This window comes from Triticum aestivum, chromosome 5B, assembly GCF_018294505.1.
Source record: "Triticum aestivum cultivar Chinese Spring chromosome 5B, IWGSC CS RefSeq v2.1, whole genome shotgun sequence".
In the NCBI taxonomy this organism is placed as follows: domain Eukaryota; kingdom Viridiplantae; phylum Streptophyta; class Magnoliopsida; order Poales; family Poaceae; genus Triticum; species Triticum aestivum.
The window spans coordinates 579,185,082-579,201,242 of record NC_057807.1 but is presented as its reverse complement, the minus strand read 5'-3'; positions in this window follow the sequence as shown (position 1 = coordinate 579,201,242).

The following is a 16,161-nucleotide window of genomic DNA, read 5'->3' as shown; positions in this document are numbered from 1 at the left end:
ATCATTTCTACAATTTATATTGAGCAATATAAGCCATAGAAACTAGGAAACAAGCAAACTATGCGTTGAAAACAGAATCTGTCAAAAACAGAACAGTCTGTAGTAATCTGTACTCAAACCATACTTATGCTACTCCACAAATTATGAAAAAAAAATGGAACACGTGAGCAATTTGTATATTAATATTCTTCAAAAAGAATCAACTCAAAATCACTCTTATGTTAAAAATGAGAGTTATTTTCGTGAGCGCAAAAGTTTCTATTTTCCAGCAAGATCAAATCAACTATCACCCAACATTATCCCAAAGGCTTTACTTGGTACTTTATTAAAACAAAAGCAATAAAACATGATTAGTACAGTAGCCTAATTATGTGAACACAGAAAAACAGTAGGTAAAAGTGTTGGGTTCTCTCCCAACAAGCGCTTTTCTTCAATGCCTTTTAGCTAGGCATGATGATTTCAATGATGCTCACATAAAAGAAAAGAATTGAAACACAAAGAGAGAATCACGAAGCATATGACTAGCACATTTAAGTCTAACCCACTTCCTATGCATAGGGATTTTATGAGCAAACAACTTATGGAAACAAGAATCAACTAGCATAGGAAGGCAGAACAAGCATAACTTCAAAATTTTCAACACATAGAGAGGAAAACTTGATATTATTGAGATATGTAGAAGCATGTGTGTTGAGTATCGTGATTATTAGGAAAGACGAGATAGGCTAGGATTTGTTCTAGCTTGTCTTGTACTCCAAGTATATCATTGTACTCCTATATATATGCCCACGAGGTTCAAGCAATACATACAACTATTTCACCAATTCCTCTCTCTCCCTTCTAACATGGTATCAGTGTCCAGGTTCTAAACCCTAGCCACCGCCGCTGCCGCACCCGCGCGCCGCCCCTGGGGCGGTCGGCCTCCATGATTGCCGCCGGGGGCCGTGCCGCCCGTACCTAGGGTTCGTCTGCCGGCCGTGTTGGCCGGCTGCCCTAGAGAGTCTTTTTCTCGAGCCCTTGCTCCAGGTTTTTTCGCTCTCTCGCCAAATCAGCGTTTTTCTTTTTGGTTTTCCTATCTATGCTTGATCAATTTGCATCACCCGCCGCCGCCGTCGACACCCCGTGCCTCTACTCCGGCACCAGTGTGACTGGCCGGCTACTTCACCGACCTGACAGCCTCGCGCGACAGGCAGCCCTCAAGGCCGTCGTCCGTGCGCCGGCCATCACCCCCCTTCTCCGACCGGGACACCTGCATCGCCTACACTCGGCGGCCTCACGCCATGCGGCGGCCAATCATAGCCACCGCTCGCGCGTCAGCCCGCCAATCAATCCACACCACCCGCCTCTGCCGCGTTTGCATGGCGGCCCGGCGGTCTACATCACCGGCCTTGTCCTCGGCTGCGTCGGGATGGCTGTGTCAGGTTCGTTGGCTGCCTCGACTCGGGCGCTGCTGCTCTGTTGGTCGCTCGGGCCTCACTGCCCGGGCGCCGGCGCTGCTTTGGCAGCCCGGGTTTCGGTGCTGACAAGCTCGTCCGCACAATGTCCCACACCGTCCATCATCACCAGCCTCATCTCGGACTCCGCCGCCACCCCGCCTCCACCAAGCGGCGTCCCCGACCTCACGCGCGATCGGCTTGATCACCCGCTCGCCGCCGCGATCCGCCTCATCCTTGCCGCGCGACCAACCTGGCCCGTCGGTTATGCGCGCCTCCGCAGGTCCCATGAAGATCGTCCTCGAGTTCAGTGCGCCCCTCCACCGATCGAGCAACGAGTTGCCATTGCATCGCCCCATCTGGCTGCAGTGCCACCGCCCTGTGGTTCTCCTCGTGGCTGCATCGACTCGCGCGTCGCTGGTATGTCGCCCCTACGGGCCATACTGCCGCGATACGCGGTCCCAGACACCACCCCGAGGCCGTCTCCGCGGTTGCACCAACCCGTGCTCCGTTGCAGCACCGCCCCTTCGGGTCGTAGCGCCACGGACCACGGTTCCCGCCGCCGCCCTGAGGTCTTCCTGTCGTCGTCCCGACCAGCCCGCTGCCGCTGCGTCGGCCCTTCGGGTCGTATTGTCGCGGCCCACGGTCCACTTCGTCGTCCCCACGCGTTGACTTCCTGTGGTATGCGTCGCGTCGTCTCCCTTGGCGAGGGAACGCCACCGTCAGCGTCGGTCTTTGTCATGCTGTCAGGGTTCTTCGCCTACTTCGTGCATCACCGCCGCGCTACTAACCTAGCTGCCACCGCCGCTACCTCTGTAGCCGCCGCAACCGCCCGTCCACCCCCTTCATCTTCGTCCAGCACCAACCCGTCGCCATCGTCGCCGTCATCTACCCCGACCGCTTCATCTACTCCGACAACCGCAGGCAACATTGGCGCCGCAACCGTCGTTGAGTCCTTCTCTATTGGCCTCTCCGACTTCTTCAACATGGCGTACATCTCATGCAGGTCCCGGTCTACGCATGCCCAATGCTGGCAACACCGTCGCGTGCCTTCATCCACGACGTGTCCTCGGGCCTGGCAAGCCTGGTGCGGCGCTTCGTCGACTTCGTCTTCGTCCGTCTACACATGCCCGATGCTGGCAACACCGACGCATGCCTTCGTCTATGATGTGTCCCCGGGGTTGGCCACCCCGGCGCAATGCGTCGTCAACATCATCTACTTCCTGGCACACCACTACTTCGACACCATTGCGCCCATGACTAACTCGGCGCCTCCTTGTGCCGCGGCTCCAAGGCAACTTCCTCGACACCGGCTACCCCGACTCGACATCGACCACGACATTCTTTGCATGGCTACCTCGACCATGGCTCCACCACCCACGTTCTCGGCTACATCTACAAACGGCACAAAGGGCTACCGCCTGCTTGAGCAACCTCATCAGTTTTCACTCTAGCCACGACTCTGCGATGCATCGACCGTTACGACTGTGGGGTGGGGGGTGTTCATCATCTTGCCTTCGGATTCTTCTTCAGTCTCACTGTCTGCGTCATTACCGTTGTAACTGCGGGGGGATGTTGAGTATCGTGATTATTAGGAAAGATGAGATAGACTAGGATTTGTTCTGGCTTGTCTTATACTCCAAGTATATCATTGTACTCCTATATATATGCCCACGAGGCTCAAGCAATACATACAACTATTCCAACAATTCCTCTCTCTCCCTTCTAACAATGTGTTCCTCCCTCATAATAATTTTCAGTAGCATCATGAATGAATTCAACAATATATCTATCACATAAAGCATTTTTTTTCATGATACATAAGTATAGAAAATTTATTACTCTCCACAGAAGCAAACTTATTCTCATTCATAGTAGTGGGAGTAAACTCAACAAAGTAACTATCATGTGATTGAAAATTAAAATCATGATGACAAGTTTCATGGTTATCATTATCCAATATAGCATACATGTCATCACCATAATCATCAAAGATAGGAGGCATGCTTTCATCATAATAATTTATCTCATCAAAACATGGGGGGCTAAAAATATCATCTTCATCAAACAAAGCATCCCCAAGCTTGTAGCTTTGCATATCATTAACATCATGGATATTCCAAGAATTCATACTAAGAACATTGCAATCATGCTCATCATTTATGACAATCATTTTATTAAATTCTTCTTCAATCAATTGAGCACAATTTTCCGAACCATCATTTTCAAGAAAGATATTATGAAGATGATCAATAATATGATGCAACCTCAATTCCATTTTTATGTATTTTTCTTTTTATAAACCAAACTAGTGATAAAACAAGAAACTAAAAGATTCGATTGCAAGATCTAAAGATATACCTTCAAGCACTCACCTCCCCGGCAACGGTGCCAGAAAAGAGCTTGATGTCTACTACGCAACTTTATTCTTGTAGACACGTGTTGGGCCTCCAAGCGCGGAGTTTTGTATGACAGTAGCAATTTGCCCTCAAGTGGATGACATAAGATTTATCAATCCGTGAGAGGTGTAGGATGAAGATGGTCTCTCTCAAATGATCCCGCAACTAAATACAAGAAATCTCTTGTGTCCCCAACACACCCAATACAATGGCAAATTGTATAGGTGCACTAGTTCAGCGAAGAGATGGTGATAAAAGTGTAATGTGGATGGTAGAAATATATTTTATAATCTGAATAAATAAAAATAGCAAGGTAGCAGCTAGTAAACGGGCACAAAAACGGTATTGCAATGCTTGAAAATGAGGCCTAGGGTGCATACTTTCACTAGTGTAATCTCTCAACAATGCTAACATAGTTGGATCATGTAACCATCCCTCAAAGTCCGATGAAGAATCACTCCAGAGTTCCTATCTAGCAGAGAACATAAGACGGAGTTGTTTGTAGGGTACGAAACCACCTCAAAGTTATTCTTCCGTTTGATCTGTTCAAGAGTTCGTACTAAAATAACACAAAGCTATTTTTTCCATTTAATCTATCCTAGAGTTTGTACTAAAATAACACCAAAGCAAATTCAGATTTATAATATTCAATCCAACACAAAGAACTTCAAAGAGTGCCCCAAGATTTCTACCGGAGAAACAAGACAAGAATGTGCATCAACCCTTATGCATAGATTACCCCAATGTCACCTCAGGAATCGGCAAGTTGAGTGCCAAAACATATATCAAGTGAATCAATACGATACCCTGTTGTCACCACGAGTATTCAATTGCAAGACATATATCAAGTGTTCTCAAATCCATAAAAGTATTCAATCCGATAACAACGAAATCTCAAAGGGAAAAACTCAATTCATCACAACAAGATAGAGAGGGGAAAACACCATATGATCCGACTATATTAACAAAGCCCGCGATACATCAAGATCGTGACATCTCAAGAACATGAGAGAGAGAGAGAGAGAGATTAAACACATAGCTACTGGTACAAACCCTCAGCCCTGAGGGTGGACTACTCCCTCCTCATCATGGTGGCCGCCGGGATGATGAAGATGGCTACCGATGATGATCCCCCCCTCCGACAGGGTGCCGGAACGGGGTCTAGATTGGATCTCGTGGATACAGAGGCCTTGCGGTGGCGGAACTTCTGATCTAGGGCTACCCCGAAGGGTTTTGGAATATTTGGGAATTTATAGGGCAAAGAAGGGGTGCGGGAGGCCACCGAGGTGGGCACAACCCACCTGGGCGCGCCTGGGGGCCCAGGCGCGCCCTGGTGGGTTGTGCCCCTCTTGGGGCACCCCCCAGGTGTTGCTCTGGCCCATCCTGAGTGTTTTGGTCGATAAAAACTCCTCCTGGAGTTTCATTGCATTTGGACTCCGTTTGATATTGATTTCCTACGATGTAAAAAACAAGCAAAAAATAGCAAGTGGCACTGGGCACTGGGTCAATTGGTTAGTCCCAAAAAATGATATAAAGTTGCTACAAAATGATTATAAAACATCCAAGAATGATAATATAATAGCATGGAACAATAAAAAATTATAGATACCTTGGAGACATATCAGGCCTCCCGAGACCAACTGCATCACCCGGTGAACCCAAACAGCTGAAAAGCCGTGACTAATAAGGACTTGACGCAGGAACTCCCAATTTACCCGATCGTAAGCCTTTTCGAAGTCTAACTTTAAGAGAATAGTCGGTTCTTTCGTCCGTTTGAGCTCATGAATGATTTCCTACAGGGCTAGCGGACCCTCAAGGATGTTGCATCCTCGAATGAAAGCGTATTGGTTCCGGCTAATCGTGTGTTGGGCGATTGGAACTAAACGCTTCATACAAGCCTTAGCGCAAATCTTAAAAGGGACGTTAATAAGCACTATTGGAATGAACTAGCGAATTTTATCGGCTCCCAAAACTTCAGGAATAAGCAAGAGTATGCCGTAATTAAGACGGGCAGTGTGTACAGTCCCACGCATGAACCCATTACACATGTCAAAGACCGGGCCTCTAAGGAGAGGCCAGTGGCGTTTGAGCATGGAAACCATACACCCATACGTGCCCGGTGTAGTGTCCATCTTCATGCCCATCAGAGCGTCGCCTATCTCCATGGGGAGGAATGCGAGCCCCAGCTCCCCATTCTCGCGGTCTAGGACAAGCTGCGAGGGCTCCCACACTTCCGCGCGCAAGCCAGCCCTCTGGTCCTCGCCAGTCCCCATCAGTTGGATGTAAAAGTCATATATGTGGCTCATTATATCCTCTTGGTGCAGCAGCAACCCCTGTTCTGACTGCAGCCCGAGCTTCGCACACTTTCGACGCCGATCGTTGGCGTTGGCATGGAAGTACTTTGTGTTGGTGTTGCCTTTAAGTGTCCACTTACGGCCACCGCATCGCCACCAGTACTCCTCTTCGGCACGTAGCAAGGCTTCGACCTTCCCCTCAAGAGTGTAACGGTGCACCCATTCTTGCTCTGAAAAGGCCCTCGTGTTTGCCTGGGAGTCGAGGCGTGCGATCTCCTCAACGATCGACGCTATGAGTACCTTATCGTTTCTCCCCTGGTTCGCTCCCCATCCCTTGAGGCTAGCACGAAGGCGGCCCCCTACCGCATTCCAAAACTCCATAGGACCTCGTTGAGGCCCTACCTGGTGCACGCAGTTCGTCCATCTAGTCGAGAAGATGGCATCGAACTCCGGCACTTCTAACCAGGCCGTATCAAAGAAGAAGCGCGGGCTTCGACGGATCCGGTCCTCCCCCGAGGAAAGCACCATGGGAACATGATCCGACCCAATACGGGTTTCCTCTACAAGAGAGCAAAGGGGGTAGATCATTTCCCAGTCCGGCGACATGAACACCCAATCAAGCATAGAACGCACTGGGTCGAGCTGTTTGTTCGTCCAGGTGTATCTAGCCCCTGATCTAGCCACTTCCCGAAGGGCCATGGATGCAATAGCATTATTAAACATGGCCACCCGAGGGCCAGTTAATATTATTATTGTTTTTGTCGCTCCCGAGTGAATCAAATTAAAATCACCCCCTACCAGCATGGGGGTGGTGGTCGCGGTGACCGTGAGGACCTTGGCCTGGAGTTCTCTCAAGAACTCCGCCGATCACGAGTGATCGGCAGGGCCATAGACATGAATCACCACTAAATCACGGAGAGACGAGCAAATGCGAATATGCGTAGTAAGTAAGAAAGTACCCACGTCCCATGCGAGCAGCTCATATAAGGAATTACTAACGCCCAGGAGCATGCCACCCGAATGCCCTACCGCGGGCACATGGTGCCATACAAAACGCTCTATGGGTCTATTGATAACAGTTCGTAGAAATAGAACTCAGCTTTGATCGTTTCTTGTAGACCTACGATGTCTATGTCCTCCTTACGCATATACTCTTTCAGCTAGGTGTGTCGCCCAACGTGGCCGAAGCCACAAATGTTCCAAAACAGCACATGCATCTAAATTATGCGGTTACTGAGATGGGCCCCTCGTGAGGTAACTGCCTTGGCCATGCGCCTCTCCTTGCTGTGACAAGGCGAGGGAGGGGAGGCAACCCATGCATGTTCCACCTCATCGGGCCAGACCATAAGAGCGCCAGCCCCCCCCCCCCCTTCAGGGACACCAGCTCGCTTGTCCGCACGCGCCACAGCCGCCGCTACAAGCGCTGCCTGCGCCACCTCCTTGGCGCGAATAAGCGAGATCAGTTCGCGTGCGCCACCCACACATGATGGGTCCACACCACTATCCACTAGAGCCTCGCTCATGTGATCATCGGAAAATGAATCCAGAACTATGAAACAAGAGGGGGATTACCTGAGATTTCCATGTTGTTCTCAGCCTGAAGTAGTTGTGCGCGCTCGAGAGAGGGCATGTTCCCCTTGGCCCCTGGAGCCGGTGTGCACCGGGGCCGCCGGCACCGTCTTGGAGCGCTTGTCCTTGGAGATAGGCGCCGTCTTGGTGGCCTCCTAGAGCAGTGGGTCGATGAGGGGCTGTGCGATGGGGACAACCAATGCCATGACCATCTAGCGCGGGGTAGGAGGCGCGCCCAGTGGCTCCATCGGACAGACCGCCTCCGCGCTCACCTTACAAACTGCCATCTTCTTGATCTGCCTCACCGAGCTACTCAAGCTGTTGCTGCAGCCACCCGACACCGGAGACCGCGCTAAGGGAAGCTGCAAGGGGTAGGGGACAGGCCCCAAGGTGAGCGACCACCAGCCCTCCCCACCAGATCCCCCGAGGTCGCGCGCACCAGAAGCAAAGTCACCAAACCCATGATGGAGCCGTACTGGTTTGGTATCGAAAGCTCCACGCCCTCAGACTCCACCGCCTGCCTTGGCCCGGGCTCCGCTGGGCCCGGAGCGGTAATGCCGAGCTTGTTCCAAGCCACAGTGTCAATGGAGTTGTCCCCCATGCTTGCATCTTGGTCCTTGTCCATGTCTTGGTCCTAATCTTTGTCGTGGTCATCTGGGCCCTTACCATTGTTGGGACGAGGAGGTGGAAGCGCATGAGCCCCCTGGCGAGGAGGGGCAAGCTCCGGCTCCAGCTTGATGGTGTAGCTCGCGCCGTTGAACCAGATCCGCACCGCACCTCTGAGCATGACTGGGTTGCGGCATGAAAAACGCATGCGCACTGGCCCCGAGCGGATCAGCGAGAGCTCGTCGACCACAATGGGCTGGCCGATCATTGTGGTGGCTGCCATCACCTGATCCACCCGCCTCTGTTTCGGCGGCACCCCCCACATCTTGACCTGCACCTACGACATTGATTCGGCCTTGGGCGTGTCGAGGACCGCGTCGCAAATGTCCGCCATGATGTTGTTGATGCAGAGGAAAAGCTTGCCACTACGCGTCGCCATCTGCAGCATCGCCGGATCAAGGAAGACCACTAAGAAGGAGTCATTGTCAATCTGCGACACTTGCCAGTCCCATGGGCCCTTGAACAGGTGTGGCAGCTTCGCCTCCAGGATTTCCTTCGAGTGTGTGCCCGGTGTCGCAGTCAAGAAGGCCACGTTGGCACCAAGCAAGCCATGCGGCTCCTCGTCCGCCTCCTCCGTGTACTGTAGGCAGAAAAAGCCCTCCCCGGTGATGGCATGGCCCATGGTTTAGATCAGATGGGGCTTTACACGCGTGGGGCAGTAAGCCGAGGCAAGGCCCTCCTGGCTGCACAACACACACAACTGCTTGAAGGCGCAGTTGACCTGATAGTGGCCCGTGCGCCCACAATTGAAGCACTCTGGGTCGTCCGCCTCCTCGACAAGGATTGGCTCTGTCGCAATGCCCTTGGAGGAAGAAGGCCCCACCAGAAGAGGCAAAGGAGGGAGCTTGGAGGCCGCCTGCCCCGAGGTCTTATACTTCTTGGTGTAGGGGTCGCCCACGCGCTTGCCGCAGTACGGGTGCTGCATGTCCTTGCACTTCAGCTCCAGGGCCTGCTTCTTGTGCTCCTTCTTCTTATTCTTCTTGCGCACATGCTCCTTGAGCCACCAGGGAGGCGGCAGCCCCCGGCCACCTTCATCACCAGCGCGCTCTGTCGCCCGCGCTTTGGCTTGAGCCCGCAGCTCATGCTCCCGCTGCCTTTCCGCCTCCAGATCAGGATCCAGAGGCGCCGTGACCCGCTTGTCCGCCCGCCGATTGGCCTTGGAGCGCATCACCACCACCTCGGCGAAGGAGCACGCGAGGGGAGGAGAAGAAGCAAGCGGATCTGCCGAAGCGCCACACCTTAGAGGTAGTGGCTGGAAACCTTAGTGAGCAATCTAGGGCACCTCGGTGAATCCACAACCACTTAAGTACCCGCGCCACTGGGCTTGGGCTGGGAGGGGCGACCACGGGATGCACCAGCTGGGCCACGGCCTCATTAGACTCCTGTGGCTCCACACAGGGCAGCAACAGCTCACTTTGGGCCAAAGGGGGTGTCGGCTAGAGAGGGCGGCCCACTCGGGCCCATCAGCCTACTGGGGCCAGCTGAGCCAACCTTAGGCGAGACGGCCCCCGACTCCGCCGCCACAGTCGCCTCCCCGATCGGTGGCGCCGCCGACCATAGCAACCCTGGGCTGGCCAGCAGGAGGAGACCCGCGTCCCCCTCCAACCCTCCCAAGCCACGCAAAGCCGCCCTAGACGGAGCCCTCGCCGGCTTTGAAGGAGCCCCCAAGCTCCTCCGCATGCGCCACGAACTCACCGACCAAAGCGATGGCCCTACTGTGCCTCACCTCCGCCGCGACATCGCCATCCTCTGACTCCTCGCCAGAGCACGTATCTGCCAGAGCCCAAAAGCGGCTCCCGGACCACCCCAAGGCTGGAGCAGGGCGCGGGCTATGCCTAGGGAATGGCGAGGGTCGCGCCTGTCATGAGGCTGATCGGACCGTCGTCCACGTCGTCACATCATCGGGAATGCCGCCCAGATCTGTGACGCCCACCCCATCGCCCTCCAAATCACTTGCCCATATGAGAGCCGTTGGAGCTAAGAGCATCTCCATCCGTGCCCCCAATAGGCCCCCAGGCGTTTTTTAGCGCCGGCGCACAAAAATCGGCCCAGTCGCGCCCCCAGGAGCCTGATTTTCACCAGTTTGGCCGAAACTAGCGCCGGCGGACCTAGGCCGAAACTGGCGCCGGCGGATCCAGGCCGAACCCGACGCGCTGGGGGCGCCGGGGCAATCGATTTTGGCACAAAATAATGGTGGGCCCGCCGAGTCAGCGACCTATGCGCCTCGTCGTCCTCATCACCTCGGTTTCCCGTGGGAAATCAATGCTAAGGCTGCCGCCGGTCAGCCTACCATTGATTCCTCACGGGCGGCGCGGGCGCGACAACGCACCCCTCCTGTCGTGCATGCACACGGCGCCCAACCCCCGACCACGTCTCCCCCTCGCATGTGGCCGCACCTCGCCCACAGCTGCCGAGCTCTTTCCCCGTGCACTGACGCCACCGACGTTCCTCCCCTCTCTTCCCTTTTCCCAGCCGCGATGATGGGCGAGAGGTTCCCCGGCGATGGGGCGGCGGCCAATGGCTTCGGTCACTGCTCGTTGCACGAGTGGGAAGCCTACCTGCTCTTCAAGGCAACGCCCCGGCGCCTCCCGGCATGCGTGCACCGGGGCGGTGGAAGCTCAACCCCGGTGGCGTCCCCATTCCCCCGCTGCCAGACGTCACCGCGCACGCCGACTACTTCGTCGATGAGGTCGACGCGTGCGGGCGTCGCTAATGGAGGAGTAGCGGGCCCTCCCACAGTACGCCGCCGGCAACCATGAGGCGTGGGCGGCGTACTTCTAGCGCCGGCAGGCGCAGCGGCTGGCCTCCACCAACGGGGCGCCGGTGGTGCGAGCGACCAAGAACAACGAGGGCTGCCACTTATGGTGGGCCGCCCCTGGCTGCACTCTCCACGCCATCCTCCAGCACCTTGAGGGCCGCAATGACCCGACATTGACGTACCCTGCCGCCCCGGTCCCCTGCCGGAGCGACGGCCAATTGATGCCGAGGAGGGTCAGGCCTCTTCTTCCTTCTCCCGCTCCTCCTCCCACTCCTCTGGCTCGTCGGCGTTGTTCGGCGCCAAGGCTGAGCCCGTGGAGACCGCGGAGACGCCGCTTGATACTACTCCAACGTATCTATAATTTTTTATTTTCCATGCTATTATATTATTTGTTTTGGATGTTTAATGGGCTTTAATATGCTCTTTTATATTATTTTTGGGACTAACCTATTAACGAAGGCCCAGTGCCAGTTTCTGTTTTTTTTGCCTATTTTAGAGTTTTACAGAAAAGGAATACCAAACGGAGTCCAAACGGAATGAAACCTCTGCGATGATCTTTCTTGGACCGAGAGCAATCAAGAAGACTTGGAGTTGAAGTTTGGGACTCCACGAGGAGGTCACGAGGTAGGAGGGTGCGCCCAAGGGGTAGGCGTGCCCCCCATCCTCGTGGGCTCCTCGTAGCTCCACCGACGTACCTCTTTCGCCTATATATACTCTTATACCCTAGAAACACTATGGGGAGCCACGAAACCACTTTTCCACCGCCGCAACCTTCTGTACCCATGAGATCCCATCTTGGGGCCTTTTCCGGCGACCTACCGGAGGGAGAATCGATCACGGAGGGCTTCTACATCAACACCATTGCCTCTCCGATGAAGCGTGAGTAGTTTACCACAGACCTTCGGGTCCATAGTTATTAGCTAGATGGCTTCTTCTCTCTCTTTGATTCTCAATACAAAGTTCTCCTTGATGTTCTTGGAGATCTATTCGATGTAATTCTTTTGCTGTGTGTTTGCCGAGATCCGATGAATTATGGATTTATGAACAAGATTATCTATGAATATTATTTGGTTCTTCTCTGAATTCTTATATGCATGATTTGATATCTTTGCAAGTCTCTTCAAATTATCGGTTTAGTTTGGCCTAATAGATTGCTCTTTCTAGCAATGGGAGAAGTGCTTAGCTTTGGGTTCAATCTTGCGGTGTCCTTTCCTAGTGACAGTAGGGGCAGCAAGGCACGTATTGTATTGTTGCCATAAATATTCAAGAAATCGTTAACTGGTAGCTACTCAGTCAGTCTAGGAGTAGCGATTAATCGGTGAATCGGCCTATTAACTAGATTAATCGGTCGACCATTAATCGGTAGATCGAATAGGAACTTGCCAACATATATCTAGATATTTTGATGTATTATAACATACTCTCATGCTCCCAACTATGTAGTATGCCAAAACATGCTACCTAACACATACAAAAAGCTTAGAGAGGAGGAAAATTATTAATCCCAGCTATTAAGGAGTGGGATGGAGCTGGAAGGGGTTAAGGGCCAAAATTTTGGGCTTTGTTTGCCCACCCGTTAATGGGCCAGCAGGGGTTAATTGGTTTAACTGGCAATTAATTGTCCTGACAAGTTAACGTGACGAATAGGTGTTATTCAATTCGGTCATGCTATGAGTAGCGATTAACTGGCCCGTTAACTGATTAACTGGGTGAATTCTTGAACAGTGGTTGCCATCGAAGGATAAAAAGATGGGGTTTATATCATATTGCTTGAGTTTATCCCTCTACATCATGACATCTTGCTTAATGCATTACTCCGTTCTTATGAACTTAATACTCTAGATGCATGCTGGATAGCGGTCGATGTGTGGAGTAATAGTAGTAGATGCAGAATCGTTTCGGTCTACTTGACACAGACGTGATGCCTATGTTCATGATCATTGCCTTAGATGTCTTCATAATTATGCGCTTTTCTATCAATTTATCGGCAGTAATTTGCTCACCCATCGTAATACATGCTATCTTGAGAGAAGCCACTAGTGAAACCTATGGCCCCCGGGTCTCTTTCCTATTATATTACATCTCTTTTCCTGTTTATCCCATCTCGTTTACTATTTTGCAATCTTTACTTTCCAATCTATACGACAAAAATACCAAAAATATTTACTTTATTATCTCTATTAGATCTCACTTTTGCGAGTGGCTGTGAAGGGATTGACAACCCCTTTATCGTGTTGGTTGCAAGTTTCTTGATTGTTTGTACATGTACTAGGTGACTTGTGTGTCGTCTCCTACTGGATTGATACCTTGGTTCTCAAAACTGAGGGAAATACTTACGCTACTTTGCTGCATCACCCTTCCCTTTTCAAGGGAAAACCAACGCAGGCTCAAGAGGTAGCAAGAAGGATTTCTGACGCCGTTGCCGGGGGGACCTGCGCCAAGTCAAGACATACCAAGTACCCATCATAAACACTTCTCCCTCGCATTACATTATTTGCCATTCGCCTCTCGTTTTCCTCTCCCCCACTTATAAAACGATTTTCGAAAACCTTTGCCTTTTCTTTGCCCCTTTTCCGTTCGTCTCTTCTCGTTTGCTTCTTGTGTGTTCGTTTGTTAGTGCGGTTTGTTGCCATCATGTCTGAAACTGGGGGGGGGGGTTATCGTTGAAAATCTTGAAGAAGCTCTTGAGAATTGTTCTTCGAATCGTGATACTGAAACTCCACCTAATTATAAAACAAAAATCTTTCGCGTGGGGGATGGTAATATTATTGGAAAAATTATTATCCAAGAATTCTTTGATTGCACAGGATCCATGCCTATTAATAAAAAGTCTATTCTTCTTGAGACCAACTGTTATGCTGGGCCATTGTTATGCTTGTTGACAAATTAGAAAGAAAATTTGTCCACATCCATCCCGCTTTGCGAAACGTGTTTTATGAACTTCCCAATATCAACCACCCTATAGCTAAAAAGATTGCCACTATTATCCTTATGCGTGAATTCGATTTTATAATACAAGAAGCTAGGGATATTTCTACTTTCTATAAAAAAGATGTTGAACACCCTCCAATTATAGATATTTTGTATGATAAAGAAACCATGCATAGTTTGGAAGCTAGAGATTATCAATCTTAAAGTGAAAATCTTAAAAGGAGAGTTCCTCATTCTGAAATATCTCAATCTTTGTACCTTGAAGCTTTTGAGGAGTTTTACTGGATTACTAGAGGAATTCATGTAGGATTTAATAGGGATTGGTTGAATAAAATGATGAAAGAACCCATTAGGAATGAACTACGTATTTTATATGATGATATATATGGTGATGATCCTGACTATGGGTTTATGAATGTTAAAATTACAAATCAAAGTTCTTTCCATGATTTAAGTTCTTCCTCTAGAAGGGAAATAAGGGAAATAATAGATTTATTACGACGAGTTTTGGAGGATTTAATGAGGAAAGAATTGCATGCCGAAGATGGCAATACCTAGATCTATTCTTGTTTTTATGCCTGGCTAGGGGGTGTTAAACGATAGCGCTTGTTGGGAGGCAACCCAATTTTATTTTTGTTCTTTACTTTTTGCTCATGTTTAGTAATAAATAATTCATCTAGCTTCTGGTTAGATATGGTTTTATGTTTTAATTAGTGTTTGTGCCAAGTAAAAAACAGAAATTTTCGCACTCACGGGATTAGCTGTCATTCTTTACTGGAGAATTCTTTTAGGTTGATTCTTTTTGCAGATGATTAATAGAAAAATTCCTCGCGTTCACCAATTTATTTCAGAATTTTCGGAGTTACAGAAGTATTCGATAGTTACAGATTGCTACAGATTGTTCTATTTTTGGCAGATTCTATTTTTCGTGTGTTGTTTGCTTATTTTGATGAATCTATGTGTAGTATCGGGGGGTATGAACCATAGAGAAGTTGGGACACAGTAAGTTTAACGCTAATATAAATAAATAATAAGTTCATTACAGTACCTTAAAGTGGTGGTTTATTTTCTTATACTAACGGAGCTCATGAGATTTTCTGTTGAAGTTTTGAGTTGTGAAGTTTTCAAGTTTTTGGGTAAAGATTTGATGGATTTTGGAATAAGAAGTGGCAAGAGCCTAAGATTGGGGATACCCAAGGCACCTCAAGGTAAAATTCAAGGACAACCAAAAGCCTAAGCTTGGGGATGCCCCGGAAGGCATCCCCTCTTTCGTCTTCGTCTATCGGTAACTTCACTTGAGGCTATATTTTTATTCACCACATGATATGTGTTTTGCTTGGAGCGTCTTGTATAATTTGAATCTTTGCTTTTTAGTTCACCACAATCATCCTTGTTGTACACACCTTTTGGGAGGGACATGCATGAATCAAAATTTATTAGAATACTCTATGTGCTTCACTTATATCTTTTGAGCTAGACAAGATTGCTCTAGTGCTTCACTTATATCTTTTTAGAGCACGGTGGTGGTTTTATTTTATAGAAATTATTGATCTCTCATGCTTCACTTGTTTTATTTTGAGAATCTTTTAGAACAGCATGGTAATTTGCTTTGGTTATAAAATTAGTCCTAATATGATGGGTATCCAAGATGGGTATAATAAAAACTTTCATATAAAGTGCATTGAATACTATGAGAAGTTTGATTCTTTATGATTGTTTTGAGATATGAAGATGATGATATTAAAGACATGCTAGTAGAGTAGTTGTGAATTTGAGAGATACTTGTGCTAAAGTTTGTGATTCCCGTAGCATGCACATATGGTGAACCGTTATGTGATGAAGTTGGAGCATGATTTATTTATTGATTGCCTTCCTTATGTGTGGAGGTCGGGATTACACGATGGTTAACTCCTACCAACCCTTCCCCTAGGATCATGCGTGTAGTACTTTGTTTTGATGACTTGTAGATTTTTGCAATAAGTATGTGAGTTCTTTATGACTAATGTTGAGTCCATGGATTATACGCACTCCCCCCCTTCCACCGTTGCTAGCCTCTCTAGTACCGTGCAACTCTCGCCGGTACCATACACCCACCATATACCTTCCTCAAA